This window comes from Salmo salar, chromosome ssa01 (genome assembly GCF_905237065.1).
Source record: "Salmo salar chromosome ssa01, Ssal_v3.1, whole genome shotgun sequence".
In the NCBI taxonomy this organism is placed as follows: domain Eukaryota; kingdom Metazoa; phylum Chordata; class Actinopteri; order Salmoniformes; family Salmonidae; genus Salmo; species Salmo salar.
In genome coordinates, this window is record NC_059442.1 from 9,527,487 (window position 1) to 9,545,400 (window position 17,914).

Sequence of the window (17,914 nt, forward strand, 5' to 3'; positions counted from 1 at the left end):
AAACATAAAAAAAACTATGTTACTGATCTTACCATGTGCTACGCAGGGTGAGCTTGCTCTGACCCCCTTTATGTCACAACAATTAAACGCTGTGGTTTTGATCATGTGGTCCCTCTGCGAGGGTTAAGTAACAACAGTTATGATTTTCAATTGTCAAACCAAGAAATAAACACGTCAGGATTAAACTGTCCCAGTTCATGATGTCCCAGTTTTTCTGAATTCACCATACTGTATGTTCATGGCCCTTTAAGAAACACCATGTTTTCGCAACATGTGATACGTCAACATAAAAAAAAAACGGATGATGACGATGTTATGTAAAAAAATAAATAATAATAATAAAAAAAAAAGGAAAAGAAAAACTCCGAAGTGAGTCGAGGTCCATGTAGCCTACCGTCCGCAGGTAAGTGCTCTACTTTCATATTTTCTTTCTCCGGTGATGGTTACGGCAGTGACTGGTGTTATTGAGGTCGATATCCGTAGCCGCCTCGCAGTTTGAGGGTCTGTAATTGGATGAAACTAGGTCCCTTTGCAACTGTACAGTACGTGTTTCATATCTACATGCGGAGTCTCATACACCTGACATGTCTTAATAAATATCGCACTTTTGGGGGGGATTTTCCTGCGATCGTTTGTATCAGCTGTTTTTGACGCTTCATGCGCAGTGTTCGGGCGGAGTTACTGCGACTCGAGTTTGAGTGGCTGGCGAGAACAGAAAGTCCAGTGACATCAAGCCCCTCGGAGTAGGCTAGAGGATGGACACATAGTGTTGAAGTCGGAAGTTTACATACACCTTGGCCAAATACATTTAAACTCCGTTCTTCACAATTCCTGACATTTAATCCTAGTAAAAATTCCCTGTTTTAGGTCAGTTAGGATTACCACTATTTTAAGAATGTGAAATGTCAGAATAATAGTAGAGAATTATTTATTTCAGATTTTATTTCTTTCATCACATTCCCAGTGGGTCAGAAGTTTACATACACTCAATTAGTATTTGGTAGCATTGTCTTTAAATTGTTTAACTTCGGTCAAACGTTTTGGGTAGCCTTCCACAAGCTTCCCACAATAAGTTGGGTGAATTTTGGCCCATTCCTCTTGACAGAGCTGGTGTAACTGATCGCAAACACTTTTTCAGTTCTGCCCACACATTTTCTATAGGATTGAGTTCAGGGCTTTGTGATGGCCACTCCAATACCTTGACTTTGTTGTCCTTAAGCCATTTTGACACAACTTTTGAAGTATGCTTGGGGTCATTGTCCATTTGAAAGACCCATTTGCAACCAAGCTTTAACTTCCTGACTGATGTCTTGAGATGTTGCTTCAATATTTCCATCTAATTTTCCTGCTTCACGATGCCATCTATTTAGTGAAGTGCACCACACCCTCCTGCAGCAAAGTGTAACCGATGTGAAATGGCTAGTTAGTTAGCGGTGGTGCGCACTAATAGCATTTCAATCAGTGACGTCACTCGCTCTGAGACTTGAAGTAGGGTTTCCCCTTGCGTTGCAAGGGCCGTGGCTTTTGTGGCGCGATGGGTAACGATGCTTCGTGGGTGTCAGTTGTTGATGTGTGCAAGGGTCCCTGGTTCGAGCCCGGGTTGGGGCGAAGAGAGGGACGGAACCTACACTGTTACAAAAGCACCCCCACAACATGATGCTGCCACCCCCGTGCTTCACGGTTGGGATGGTGTTCTTCGGCTTGCAAGCCGCCCCCTTTTTCCTCCAAACATAACGATGAACATTATGGCCAAACAGTTCTATTTTTGTTTCATCAGACCAGAGGACATTTCTGAAAAAGTACGATCTTTGTCCCCATGTGCAGTTGCAAACCGTAGTCTGGCTTTTTTATGGCGGTTTTGAAGCAGTGGCTTCTTTCTTGCTGAGCGGCCTTTCAGGCTATGTCGATATAGGACTCGTTTTACTGTTGATATAGATACTTTTGTACCTGTTTCCTCCAGCATCTTCACAAGGTCCTTTGCTGTTGTTCTGGGATTGATTTGCACTTTTCGCACCAAGGTACGTTCATCTCTAGGGGACAGAACGCGCCTCCTTCCTGAGCGGTATGATGGCTGCATGGTCCTATGGTGTTTATACTTGCGTACTATTGTTTGTACAGATGAACGTGGTGCCTTCAGGTGTTTGGAAATTGCTCCCAAGGATGAACCAGACTTGTGGAGGTCTACACATTTTTTTCTGAGGTCTTGGCTGATTTCTTTTGATTTTCCCCATGATGTCAAGCAAAGTGGCACTGAGTTTGAAGGTAGGCCTTGAAATATATCCACAGGTACACCTCCAATTGACTCAAATGATGTCAATTAGCCTATCAGAAGCTTCTAAAGCCTTGACCTCATTCTTCTGGAATTTTCTAAGCTGTTTAAAGGCACAGTCATCTTAGTGTATGTAAACTTCTGACCCACTGGAATTGTGATACAGTGAATGATAAGTGAAATAATCTGTCTGTAAACAATTGTTGTAAAAATGACTTGTCATGCACACAGTAGATGTCCTAACCGACTTGCCAAAACTATAGTTTATTAACAAGAAATTTGTGGAGTGGTTGAGAAACTAGTTTTAATGACACCAACCTAAGTGTATGTAAACTTCCGACTTCAACTGTATGTGTTTACACTGACCTTCTTTGAACTCGTGTCACAGCTGATGAGACTACTTGACAAGTTGTTGCTATATTAAGTCATTCTCCAAAACATACGTTTTTATTTTTGCCATAACAGATCAAACCATTTGCAACAGTAAAAGTTATCCCAATAATGGACTTAAGGTGCCTAACATTACTCTTTATAGTCCAGGGAATTGATATGTTCTGTTTAAAGGCGAATTGGCTCTAGAAGCCAAAACAGCCATCTACAGTAAATTTGAATCGATTCTCAACTGTGGTACGGTTCTAGAAACAAATCCTTCTACTTTAATATCACATCAAAATCATTTCACAAATGCAAAATACACAGTTACTGTGTGGCGGTCAGTGCTGTTTAAGATTTGGGAAGACTAATATTTTTTTTTCAATGATCATTGCCTTATTTCTATTACAGCATATTGGATGACTGTCATTCATATTCCATTCACCCAGCTCAATGTAACATCGATAGGTTTAGGCTACTTACTACATGATACTCAAATTTTCCATATACCTGTCATGAGATTTATAATGTAGGCACACTCTTGCCTGCATCAAGTTGATCTAGGGTGTAATCATTAGTCCAATCAGTTGCTAACGAGAGTTTCTATTCGATAAATTCAGGTAGGTTTATCCCCCATTTCGTTCCGTTTAAGATTTTTTTCTACAGAATCGGTGGATTGAATACATCCCTGTTCACCTGCACAAACCGTTCACTTTCATAGCAGACACATACAAACAGCATCATCACTTTTCTTGTTGTATAATTCCTTCTTGCATCTACGCGCTATGCTCCTCTCACCTTTTCCCTTCGCAAGTGGACTTCAGTGCACAACACAACAGCTGTCTGTGACCAGGCAAAAAAACTTTTCTAAGTCAAACCTTCATACCATAACCGCTAACCACTACACACAGCCTACATCGTTGTCACCATATTAGCAAATGTCATAGTCAACATAGCTACTAGAACTAACGCCCTAGTAAACCTGCTACAATCACGCAGTACAGTGTACAGCAAGCAGTTTAGCAGTTACACCGGCGGGCCCCCGTGGCAGTAAATTCATAAAACAGGAAGCTTGACTTGGAAGAGTTCCAGTGTTGGATAGCCTAGCTAACACTAATAGCATGCCTCTGTTTGAGCTGGATGTTTGAGTAGGCTAAATTAGCTAAAGTGAATGAAATACAACAAAATATATCTCAATCATCTCCTTAACTTGAAGAAATTAAGTTGTTGAACTATTTTATTTCTCTCTCTTTGAGTCAGCTACTCACCACATTTTATGCACTGCAGTGCTAGCTGTAGCTTATGCTTTCAGTACTAGATTCATTCTCTGATCCTTTGATTGGGTGGACAACATGTCAGTTCATGCTGCTGGATCTCTGATAGGTTGGAGGGCGTCCTCCGGAATTCGTCATAATTACTGTGTAAGTCTATGGTGGGTGAGAAGTGGGTGAAGTGAGAAGGGTGAGAAGTGGGTGAGAACCATGAGCCTCCTAGGTTTTGTATTGAAGTCAATGTACCCAGAGGATGATGGAAAATAGCTGTCCTCTGGCTAAACCATGGTTCTACCCCAGAGAGTGCTGTTGAGGCTACTGTAGTCATTCTTTGCAAAACAGTGTGTTTTAATCAGTTATTTGGTGACGTTTAGTATAGTTTGATCTAAAAAGGAGAACTTTTTAATGTTTCACAATTTTTATGAAATTCACTGAGTAGGATGGTCATCCCTTTCCTCCCCTGAGGAGCCTCCACTGCTGTATATTGTTTTAAGGGAGTGAACATGTAACGCCCTGGCCATAGAGAGGGGTTTTTTGTTCTTTATTTTGGTTAGGCCAGGGTGTTACATTGGGTGGGCGTTCTATGTTCCTTTTTCTATGTTTTGGTATTTCTTTGTTTTGGGCCATGTGTGTGGCTCCCAATCAGGCACAGCTGAAGCTCGTTGCTGCTAATTGGGAGTCACACATAAGGAGCATGTTTTTCCTTTGGGTTTTGTGGGTAATTGTTTCTGTTTGAGTATTTTCCTAACAGGACTGTTTGCTGTCGTTTTTGTTCATTTTGTAGTGTTCTCTTGTTTATTTGAATTACAATTCTAATAATGAACACATCCTCTGCTGCACCTTGGTTCCCTCTTTCGGACAGCCGTTACAGAACACTATTTATAATAAGGGTTACATGGAGAAAATCGTACTTCTCTGCAATGAAAATGGATGGCCCTCCCTTCAGCAAAAAAATATTTTACCTAAACAATCCCTGAATGTTAAAAAAAGACCCTCTTTTACCCAAAATAATAATTAAAACATAAAGTGGATTGCAGAGAACATGCATACCGTTTACCCTCAATTCTTGGACAGACCAGAGCTTGGGATATGCAGTTTTAGAAACAGTTTTCTGAAATTACATCTCATCATATTTCTCTAATGCCAAATCTGTGTGTCTTGTTTGCAACAAAACTAGCCCTTTTTGCAAATAATTTAATCTGAGAAGTCATTAGGAATCTGAGCATGGTACTTTCAAAAGTTAGGCCTACCTTTCCACCCCAGACAGAGTAGGCCTACCGATGCAGAAAAATGCAAGCTTTAAATGCTGGCTACTCTTCTTCTGTGGCTTAACCCAACGAGAGAAGATCACACATGTTTCCCTGAAAGCTGTCTGGGTTTAAACGTCTTCTATTGTACAGAAAGTGAATCGCTTAATCAATTGATAGTGACAGAATTAGATTACTTCCCAAACAAAGTCAATGTTTTTGTCTCCTTGGCTATAGAAGGTTGTAGCTCCACCTCTGAATATCAAGGAAATACAACAATGATATTCCCATAATGCATCAGAGTCACATCTTTCCAGGGTACTTTGCTGCTTGTTTCTAGCATAAAGCATCGAGGACCAAAGCGCTGTTATAGATCACTTTATATAATCGCATCCATTTTATTTTCTTCAAAATCTTAATCTAACGAGGGGTAGGCCTGTGATATTTTTTGTTGCCATTTTCTTTAATAAAAGGTAGGCCTTTGGCATACACTCTCATACTCCCTCAGTTCAAGTCTTGGTTTTAACTTACCCTATCGCCATGTCAGTGAAAGGCTGTTATTTAAAGAGTGCATGGTGAGTGGAGCAATTGACCAACAAAATCTATGGATATAGCAGCCTGTAGCCTAATTTCGTTTGTCAAAGACGTAGGTCTACCTCTTATTTCTTAAACAGGTAGAAATAGGCTCAACACAAAGCCCTCTTGTTGTTAGTAAAGTCTAATTAAAATGAAGACTGTTGAAATGAGTTAAGCCTATGTAACGGCTGTCTGTGGAAAGAGTAGACCAAGGTGCAGCAGAGTTAGTGTTCATCTTGAGTTTTAATAAACGTAAGAACACTATACAAGAAAACCGACAGCCAAACAGTACTGCCAGGTGCAAGACACTAAACAGAAACAATCCCCCACAAAACCCAAAGGAAAAACAGGCTCCTTATGTGTGACTCCCAATCAGCAACAACGAACTACAGCTGTGCCTGATTGGGAGCCACACACGGCCCAAAACAAAGAAATACAAAAACATAGAAAAATTAACATAGAACGCCCACCCAATGTAACACCCTGGCCTAACCAAAATAAAGAACAAAAACCCCTCTCTATGGCCAGGGCGTTACAGCCTACTTGAATTTCTACTTTCAGCACCATGATCTGTCCATTTCTGTTTGATTGTGTCGCGACTGCTGCTTCAAGTTTCAACACCAAGTTACTCGAATCTAGCTTATTGTGACGCCAATAACGCTGATAAATACATAATGGGCAAGAAACATATTGTTTTAAATAAAATCAATTCTAGTATTAACAAGCCGACCTCCGGTCAAAGTTGACCTCCGGTCCTCCCTCTCATCGTCACGTTCTCTGTCTCAAACTGAACAGAACATAGGCTATAGGCTAGTCCACGCACAGGAGAGTGCTTTTAAAAAAAATGTTTAGACTCTCCTCCTAACTGCCATCGTAGGCCTACACAGCACGGTGATTGGTTAGGCAGCACACAAACAAGTTTTTGATCAGCAAGAGCAGGCCGGGGCTCCGGGTTGGAATATCCATTACGGTGTGTAATGCAGCCTAGTTTTATTTACACCATCCCAGCAGCTATCTTGAAAATATAACTTTGCTCTGTGCTTCTCCCAGCATGCACTTCGTAGCCTATAAGCTATGGATCATTTGATTGAGACTACACTAAATAGCCGATAGGCAAACTTGATTTATTGCGCGCACAGTGGAGAATCAGAGATGAGGTGTGGCATCGGGCACACATCGATATACACGGAACAAAAATATAAACCCAACATGTAAAGTGTTGGTCCCATTTTTCATGAGCTGAAATAAAACACCCCCTCATTCTGATTGGCCGGGCCTGGCTTCCCATTGTGTGGGCCTATGTCCTCCCAGGCCCACCCGTGGCTGCGACCTTGTCCAGTCATGTGAAATCCATAGATTAGGGCTTAATAAATTCATTTAAATTGACTTTCCTGAACTGTAACTCAGTAAACTCTTTGAAATTGTTGCAGGTTGCATTTATTTTTGTTCAGTGTAGATGATTTACGATAACGATGATCGGCACCAGACAGCGCATCAGTATCAGAAGTAAAAATGCAGCCAGACTGTACTATACTGTACCTTTTCTAGACCTTATCTATTGATAGTAGACCCACAACTGATCCAAATAACAGGGCTTTTTGTGCCATTATTCAAATGAAATTTTCACCCCAGTTTACAGCCTAGAGTACAATTATACTCACTTGAAAACAATAATGCAAATATTGATTGCATTGTGGTGTTGTAAGCTAGTCTAGGTAGGATCATTTTATTGGCCCTAAGGCCATACAAATGTAATTTAGTGAGGTGAGCCAGCTGGAAAAAAATTTATATTACAACAATGATACTAAACAACCTTTGTACAACACCTAGCAACCTCACCAAGAGATGTTAGCCTTTTGGTATTGTAGCGAACGGTGGGGTGTGGAATACAACTCTGGTCTCTGGCGTGAAAGGGAATTGTAACGTGGCTCATATAGCAAGGTTTGCTACACTGTCCCCTCCGTACTTGAAGACACTCGGGATTCTAACCAGCGACCTTTCGGTTACTGGCCCAACACTCTTAACCGCTAGGCTACCTGCCACCCTCATCATGACTCATATAGCGAGGATTGTGACAGTATAATGGTTTTATGACAGTCACAGGGACCAGGATTTGAGTCCCATTCAGGGTACCCCCCAATCCATTATGTTGGTGTCAGGTGTTGGACAGCACCATTGAAGGGATGTCACAGTACATTTGTGTTAGGCTAGCAGTGTTTTGCACATGTGATGGCAGAGTATGCAAAACAAATGTGCACCCTATTGATACAAATCATCATGATATCATTCTGCCAGTTCTGCCTACTTTGCAGTCATTTAATTGGGAAGGTTTTTGGAGAAAAAAGTTGAATCACAGATTTTATAGAGCTGGTAGGCTATACTGTACAGTGCCTTCGGAAAGTATTCAGACCGCTTGCAGGTGCATCGTGTTTCCTTTGATCATCCTTGAGATGTTTCTACAACTTGATTGGTGTCCACCTGTGGTAAATTCAATTGATTGGACATGATTTGGAAAGGCACACAATTATCTATATAAGGTTCCACAGTTGACAGTGCATGTCAGAACAAAAACCAAGCCATGAGGTCGAAGGAATTGTCCGTAGAGCTCCGAGACAAGATTGTGCCGATGCACAGATCTGGGGAAGGGTACCAAAATGTTTCTGCAGCATTGAAGGTCCCCAAGTACACAGTGGCCTCCATCATTCTTAAATGGAAGTAGTTTGGAACCAACAACTCTTCCTAGAGCTGGCCGCCTGGCCAAACTGAGCAATCAGGGGAGAATGGGATTGGTCAGGGAGGTCCCTACAGTGTAGCATGGTGGTGGCAGCATGCTGTGGGGATGTTTTTCAGCGGCAGGGACTGGGAGACTAGTCAGGATCGAGGGAAAGATGAACAGGGCAAAGTACAGAGAGATCCTTGATGAAAACCTGCTCCAGAGCACTCTCAGACTGGGGAGAAGGTTCACCTTCAAACAGGACAATGACCCTAAGCACAAGACAATGCAGGAGTGGCTTCGGGGCAAGTCTCTGAATGTCCTTGAGTGGCCCAGCCAGAGCCCGGACTGATCGAACATCTCTAGAGACACCTGAAAATAGCTGTGCAGCGATGCTCCCCATCCAACCTGACAGAGCTTGAGAGGATCTGTGGAGAATAATGGGAGAAACTCCCCAAATACAGGTGTGCCCAGCTTGTAGTGTCATACCCAAGAAAACTCGAGGCTGTAATCTCAGCTAAAGGTGGTTCAAAAAGTACTTTGGAAAGGGTCTGAATACTTATGTACAGTTGAAGTCGGAAGTTTACATAGACTTAGGTTGGAGTCATTAAAACTTGTTTTTCAACCACTCCACAAATTTCTTGTTTACAAACTATAGTTTTGGCAAGTCGATTAGGACATCTACTTTGTGCATGACACAAGTCATTTCTCCAACAATTGTTTACAAACAGATTATTACACTTATAATTCACTGTATCACAATTCCAGCGGGTCAGAAGTTTACATACACTAAGTTGACTGTGCCTTTAAACAGCTTGGAAAATTCCCGAAGATGATGTCATGGCTTTAGAAGCTTCTGATAGGCTAATTGACATAATTTGAGTCAATTGGAGGTGTACCTGTGGATGTATTTCAAGGCCGACTTTCAAACTCAGTGCCACTTTGCTTGACATCATGGGAAAATAAAAATAAATCAGCCAAGACCTCAGAAAAAAATTGTAGACCTCCACAAGTCTGGTTCATCCTTGGGAGCAATTTCCAAACGCCTGAAGGCACCACGTTCATCTGTACAAACAATAGTACACAAGTATAAACACCATGGGACCACACAGCCGTCATACCGCTCAGGAAGGAGACGGGTTCTGTCTCCTAGAGATGAATAAACTTTGGTGCGGAAAGTGCAAATCAATCCCAGAACAACAGCAAAGGACCTTGTGAAGATGCTGGAGGAAACAGGTACAAAAGTATCTATATCCACAGTAAAACGAGTCCTATATTGACATAACCTGAAAGGGTGCTCAGCAAGGAAGAAGCCACTGCTCCAAAACTGCCATAAAAAAGCCAGAATACGGTTTGCAACTGCCCACGGGGACAAAGATCATACTTTTTGGAGAAATGTCCTCTGGTCTGATGAAACAAAAATAGAACTGTTTGGCCATAATGGCCATTGTTATGTTTGGAGGAAAAAGGGGGAGGCTTGCAAGCCAAAGGTACACCAACCCAACCGTGAAGCATGGGGGTGGCAGCATCATGTTGTGGGGGTGCTTTGCTGCAGGAGGGTATGGTGCACTTCACAAAATAGATGGCATCATGAAGCAGGAAAATTATGTGGATATATTGAAGCAACATCTCAAGACATCAGTCAGGAAGTTAAAGCTTGGTCGCAAATGGGTCTTCCAAATGGACAATGACCCCAAGCATACTTCCAAAGTTGTAGCAAAATGGCTTAAGGACAACAAAGTCAAGGTATTGGAGTGGCCATCACAAAGCCCTGACCTCAATCCTATAGAAAATTTGTGGGCAGAACTGAAAAAGCGTGTCTGAGCAAGGAGGCCTACAAACCTGACTCAGTTACACCAGCTCTGTCAGGAGGAATGGGCCAAAATTCACCCAACTTATCGTGGGAAGCTTGTGGAAGGCTACCCAAAACGTTTGACCCAAGTTAAACAATTTAAAGGCAATGCTACCAAATACTAATTGAGTGTATGTAAACTTCTGACCCACTGGGAATGTGATGAAAGAAATTAAATCTGAAATCAATCATTCTCTCTACTATTGTTCTCACATTTCACATTCTTAAAAGAAAGTGGTGATCCTAACTGACCTAAGACAGGGAATTATTACTAGGATTAAATGTCAGGAATTGTGAAAAACTGAGTTTAAATGTATTTGGCTAAGGTGTATGTAAACTTCCGACTTCAACTGTAAATGTCATATTTCAGTTTTTTTATTTTTAATAAATTAGCAAAAATTTCAGAACCTCTTTTTGCTTTGTCATTATGGGGTGCTGTGTGTACATTGATGAGGAAAAAAGTAATTTTAATCAATTTTAGAATAAGGTTGTAATTTACCAAAATGTCGAAAAGGTTAAGGGGTCTGAAAACCTTCCGAATGCACTGTATTACAAAACATTTTTGCTGTAACAATCAGTTCTGTAACAATCAAACATCAATTTTTTTACTTTTAAATTTGTGATATAAACTCATTGATTCTTGAAGAATATAACTTGTAAATACCTCATGAACTTAAATGCCCAGTGCAGTCCAAAAATGTAATTTTCCTGTGTTTTATATGTTTCCACACTATGAGGTTGGCATAATACTGTGAAATTATGATAATGCCCTTTTAGTGTAAGAGTTGTTTGGAAAGAACGCTCAATTTCAGCCTGTTTTTTTGGGATGTTTTTTTTTGCCAGGTGGTAAATTTAGTTAATAGATCAATGAGAAAGAGTTCCAATCCTCTCTGCCAGTAACCGCTAGTTTTCAGTTTTCCCCTTCCCACTCAGACCACTCGCAGACAGTCCTAGCTACATTTTTGTTCATTTTTACCATTTTAATTTAAAACAATCACAGGCACTTCATTGATACCCAGACAGGATTTGATATTGAGATAAAATCAGCTGCATTGGACGTTTTTTAAATAAACTAAGACCATCAGAACCCAAAATATAAGCTTGTTTTACTCAAATGCTTTGTATACAATGTGTTTGTAAACAAACACTCTATAGCCTTAACATGGTTAAAGCTTTAGTTCTGATCTCATGGATGGTCTGTCCTTGCATCCATAGCCCCGTCTATGAATTTGTGAGTGGTTACATTTCTCCAGCCCCATCCATATGAAGTTTAACCAAAAAGGTGGCGGGGTGACCGCTTTATTGTTTGATTGCCCCTTTTAATGAAATGTAGCGAATGGGTTATGGGAAGGCTGTGACAAGATGACACTTTGCAGTAGCCTCCAGAAATGTCAGAGCCTATTTGTAATGCACCATGAACGGAAGCATAAAGCCATACAGGAAGTCTATACAGAATCCTATTTCTTCCACAAAGTGCCCTGCTGGTTACTTGCACTGCCTGCTTTGTCACTCTCTTTATTCTGAATGAATAATCCTCTTTTAAATATGCAATTCATGAAAAAGCAGAAGAATCTGTGCACTTGGATAGTAATAAGAGTTCATATGGAAAACTGCTCTTTGGTCTTTGGACATCAGATGCAATATTGTGCAGTTGTACACTGAGCAACAAGAATACCTGAGATGGTTTTGTTTTGATTCCTGAGCAGATGGAAGCCATAAGACTCTGACCTTACCCTAAGTGATTGTTTTGTGGACGATCGTTGGCCCCTAACTTAATAGCCGAGGTAGCCGAGGTAGCAGAGCCTGCGTTTACACAGGCAGCCCAGTTCTGATCTTTATGAGGCAAAGCCAGGTCAGACAGGAAACCCCAGTGTTTGCATCAGCTGATGTTGCACCAATTAGATTCATCACCCTACCTTAACATGGAGGTCTATTTAGTTAGATTCATCACCCTACCTTAACATGGAGGTCTATTTAGTTAGATTCATCACCCTACCTTAACATGGAGGTCTATTTAGTTAGATTCATCACCCTACCTTAACATGGAGGTCTATTTAGTTAGATTCATCACCCTACCTTAACATGGAGGTCTATTTAGTTAGATTCATCACCCTACCATAACATGGCAGTTTATTTAGTTGACCAGTTTCTGCACATCCTCTGATGGCCACAATGCGCTGGGGGTTCTTGGTGACATGCTGTTGCTGTAACATGCGTTACTCGCCATCGCCATGCGTGTCTGTTTTTCTGTTTTCCCACCCCAGCCTCCAACTGTTTGGGCTATGCTTTTGTAATGGTTGAGCTTTGCTATGGCAGTGAGCTACCCTGAAGCTGCAGAGCCTAATGCCAATACCTAATGTATTGTAATTTACTTTCTAATAAGTGGTTAAACGAATACGTGGCGTTTTCTGTCTGAATTCCACTAAATGGTCTTTTGAGCAATCAGGTCAGCAGCTCTTTTGCCAATAATTGACCAAAATATCAGAATTGGGCTGCCTGTGTAACACAGCCAGAGCTGGACGCAGATGGGTCACATGGATGCTCAGCATCGGGGTCTGTTCTAAAGGGTGCAGCATTACAGAACTTCCAGAGAGAAATGTTTTCAAATCAAATCTTGTGTAGAACCGATATGACTGACTGGCAATGATATGACTGAGTAATCTATGAAGTTCTGAGCGTTTCACTGAATACACTATTGTTCTCACTGGTAGTGGCACTAAACAAAACTGGCAGACAAAGCCATTGTTTATTTATTTTTTTGCTAATTTATTCTCATCCCTTTTTCTTCAATCACGCTATCAGTTTAGGGGAATGTGTTTTTTTTAAATCAATTTCAATCTTGAGATGATGCTCATTCACTTTTATCAATATCTGAAATAGCTTGTCAAGACCTTTACTGTTTACTCTTAGCTTCAAGCCATACAGTAGTAAAGCACTGGCAGCTCGTTCCTATTTATTGTGTTGCACTGAAAATATATATATAATATTTAAACGCAACATGCAACAATTTGAAAGATTTGACTGAGTTACAGTTTGCCCACACGACACCATACACCCTGTCTGGCCGGTACAGTTGAAACCGGGGTTTCATCTGTGAAGAGCACACTTCTCCAGCATGCCAGTGGCCATGGAAGGTGAGCATTTGCCCACGGAAGTTAGTTACCACGCCGAACTGCAGTCAGGTCAAGACCCTGGTGAGGACGACGAGCATCTACAGTGGTTCCTCCTTTAAAAGTTGCAGCAGACTGCGGCACACCCTGCATGCTACTGCAGCATTCTGTGGCACGTCATTTAATTCTCAGCCATTTCTTCTATTACTGCAAGTTATTGGTAGTTTGACCACCAGAGGGCATCTTTGAGAAACATTTGATGGTATTCCGTATTGGCATTACCAGAGAATTTAAAACCTTTTTTGTAATAACATAGTATATGGGATTGATTTTAAGAAATTTGCCTTAATTAATTTGATTAATATTATGGTGTTTCCATTCAGAGAAAAATTGTAAGTTTGTAAATTCAGACCGTTTCGCTCTCTGGAGCGTTTCGCACACTGGACTTTCGGGCCGAGGACTAGGGTTCCTTTGAGGGTTCTGGCCTTACAACGGCAGTCAAGCACCCAAGCAAACTTTGGCTAGTTACTTCCAGACACAAATGAGACAACTCTGACCATTTTACTCGCCCTAGCAGAGCTGGTAAGGCAGTTTTCATGTTAACCAGAGCGTTGGTGACTGTAAATGTGCTGCTGGAAACAATTGAATTACATTTTTTCCCGACGTTTACTGATACCGGCCATATTCCACGGGTGTTGAGCCGCTCGTAAAGTAATTATTCTGCGCTCTGGTACACTCAGACGAGAGTGCTCTGAAATCCGTGTAGATAGTAGGCTGGACACATGACATTTTTAACAACGTTCTTTTCTGATTAAAAACTACTTCATTGCATCCGCAGTGGAGCCCAGTTTCATAATATGATCATGTTTTCCAGCTGCTTGCCGTCGTTTTGAAGTAATCGCGAAAATACCTTATTTTAGTGCATTTTTCACCCTGCCATCTCCTATTAGTTCTATTGAGCACCGTGGCACCAACTCGCCTTCTGAACATTCTATTCCTAACTTATTGTTCAACGTCACAATGCCTGCTTCGCTATTGTTGGCAATGAGACCTGCTCACGTTGTTTTGTAGTTAAAATGTAAACAAGTAAAATAATATTGGAACTCTGCGGTCTTCCCATTGTTTCCTATCGGGAAAATGTAGGCATGTCTGTCTTTTGCCAAATATCTCACAATGTGTATATTTAGATTTTTTTTCAAGTCGGGTGTAACTGGTGTGAAATGGCTAGGTAGTTAGCGGGGTGCGCGCTAATAGCGTTTCAATCGGTGAAGTCACTCGCTCTGAGACCTTGAAGTAGTTGTTCCCCTTGCTCTGCAAGGGCCACGGCTCTTGTGGAGCGATGGATAACGATGCTTCGAGGGTGGCTGTTGTCTATGTGTGCAGAGGGTCCCTGGTTCGAGCCCAGGTAGGGGTGAGGAGAGGGACGGAAGCAAAACTGTTACATGGGCACAATTTTAATCATGAGAATCTCCTCTTTGTAATTATGTAAGTCTGGGCAGCAAGCTTGTTCATCATCGATCACTAGACCAGAAATAGTCGGAAGCTCTTATTTTTTTCCTACTTTTTCATTACGCAGACATAAGCACAGTTGACACCATCGAGGTGCGGATGTTTGCATTCTACACAAGTTGTTTTTTCCAATTTCGTCCGATGAACAGATTGTAGTGGTGAAATAAAAGGGATACATTTTTTATGGAATTCTAAGCATCACTCCAGTCAAAACAGACACAGCATCATTAAAATAATGGACTTTGATATGACTGAAAAATAATGTCTCAGAGATTCATACCTGAACCGCACCATTATTTGCCAAGGAAGAGTACATGATCAGTGAATATATTCATTGTACAGGCTACAATGTGGTTATCTCATGCGTGGTAATAATTACAGTACATGTATATATAGGATGTGCATCCTTGGCACAATAAAGTTATTATATTATACACTATCCATAGGCTTCATTAATGCCATTCAGACTTGAAGTTGATACAATCACTATGATAGCTGAGGTTCATAAATTGGTATAAATATTAGTTCAGAACCTAACGTTTTAGGGTCCATACACAGATCGGCTACATACTATAGCTAGCTACACATCCATAGGCATACAGTTATTTTTATCCTCCACTACACAGTAAGCAAGTAAATGGTTAGCTAGCTATGTTACTTCAGCTGCATTGCAAGGCAAGCTTTCACAATTGTACATTCAATTTGCATTTAATGCTTTAGCTAGCTAGATTTTTTACATCCACTGTTTCACAAGGCGACAGGTCCCTAAAACATTCAACAACACGAATTACAATTCATTCTCCTAACACTAGCTAGTTGGCTAATGTTATCTAATCAGATAACTTGCTAAATAGTGATTTTCGTTAATTAACTATATGACAAAAATATGCACAAACGATTGTCTCTACATTAACTAACATATTCCTCTCAATTGTACATTTTTGCTTGACTCGTTATGACATTATTGCAACTTACAATTGGTTCCGCCGTAATGTTTTGTCAGCCATCTTTGTTGAAGCACGCCACACATCAAGGTGGCTCGTGTCAAAATTCGTCATTGGAACCACTCGATATGATTGGTCATATAAAAACCTTGGGACCCAAATGCATAATGAGTGCTCTAACTCCCCCTTGTGGTGGTCTGGAGCAATGAAGCCGCGACGCTAGGTACCTCTAAGTCCCGCGGTGTAAGATCACAACTTTTAAAGGATGAACCACTGTAGATGAGCTTCCCTGAGACAGTTTGTGCAGAAATTATTTGTTTCCGCAAACCCACAGTTTCATCAACTGTCCGGTGGCTGGTCTCAGACGATCCTGCAGGTTAAGAAGCCAGATGTGGAGGTCCTTGACTGACGTGGTTACACACACATCTGTTATTATCTTTGCATAGTCACTTTAATAACTCTACCTACATGTATATATTACCTCGACTAACCTGTGCCCCCGCACATTGACTCTGTACCTGTATCCCCTGTACATAGCCTCGCTATTGTTATTTTACTGCTGTTCTTTACTTATTTGTATCTTTTTATTTCTTACTTTTTTAAGGTATTTTTCTTTAACTGAGTTGTTGGTTAAGGGATTGGATTGTAAGTAAGCATTTCAGAGTAATTTGACACGTGACAATACATTCTTTTATTTTTTTAATTGCACGCTCCCTCAACTTGAGACATCTGTGGCATTGTGTTGTGACAAAACTGCACATTTTAGAGTGGCCTTTTTATTGTCCCCAGCACAAGGTGCACCTGTGTAATGATCATGCTGTTTAATGGGGCGGCAGGTAGCCTAGTGGTTAGAGCATTTGGCCAGTAACCTTAAGGTTGCTGGATTGAATCCCCGAGCTGACAAGGTAAAAATCTGTCGTTCTGCCCTGGTTGACGGTAGGTTGTCATTGTAAATAAGAATTTGTTCTTAACTGACTTGCCTAGTTAAATAAAGGTTAAACATGAGCTTCTTGTTATGCCACACTTGTCAGGTGGATAGATTATCTTGGCAAGGGCGAAATGTTCACTAACAGGTATGTAAACACATTTTTTGAGAAATAAGCTTTATGCTAGGTTGTTTTATTTCAGCTCATGAATCATTACATTTTACATTTTAGTCATTTAGCAGACGCTCTTATCCAGAGCGACTTACAGTAGTGAATGCATACATTTCATTTCATGCATTTAAATATTTTTATTTATATTTTTTGTACTGGCCCCCCGTGGGAATCGAACCCACAAACACCATGCTCTACCAACTGAGCCACAGGGAACCAACACTACATATTGCGTCTATATTTTTGTTCACTATATAAATTATACATAAAAACTCTATGGTTAACTTTCTTGGTAGAGCCTGTTTCAAGGGCAGTCATTCAAAAATAATTTTAAAGGGGAAGAGAAGCCCATTCATGGTTTATCTCTGCTGGTGTCACTTTCTAAAATAGACGCCTCTCATGTGGTTAGAGTGTATGGATTGATCATATTGTAGCAACCTTAACCCAACACTTAGTGACCTCGTCAAGAGGTTTGGATCTCTTGGCATAATGGCTGAGGTGTTGGGTTGACCATCACTGGACCAGGGTTCGAGTCCCGATCGGGGGCTACACCCCGAATTCGCTTCAGTGTCGATGATGGACGCAGTCTCATGGTGTCCTGTTGGAAAATGACCTTACTGCTGCCACCAAGTCATTAAAGAAATCGTATGTCCAGTTATGCTTCTGCAGATTATCTAATCAAATAGATGACGTATAATTGTATCTAATTCTATGAGTTTCAAGATTATCATTGGTGATATCACAAACAGAGTTTGTGCTTAGTGATTAAAAAAAATGTAACAGGACAGCCCGGAGGTTATCTTTGTAGTAAACTACTCTCTGAAGATGAGAACCACCTTCAGTCACAAACAGCATTTAGATTGCTGTGATACCAGAAAGCAAAACTTTTTTTTAATGTCCCCTACACATAATAAAAACTCCAAGGGCATCAAAGTTACATACACTGATGGTGCG

The 17,914-nt window shown here is 40.9% G+C and overlaps 1 protein-coding gene across 1 annotated transcript in view; it reads left to right on the top strand.

Moving 5' to 3' along the window:
* The first annotated feature begins 305 nt into the window (after positions 1–305).
* Positions 306–17,914, top strand: part of LOC106608351 (bromo adjacent homology domain-containing 1 protein) — a 36,470-nt gene continuing 18,861 nt past the window's right edge. Inside the window, exon 1 of the mRNA XM_014206287.2 lies at positions 306–403. The gene's annotated coding sequence lies outside the window, so the exon portion shown is untranslated. The remainder of the gene's footprint in view (positions 404–17,914) is intronic.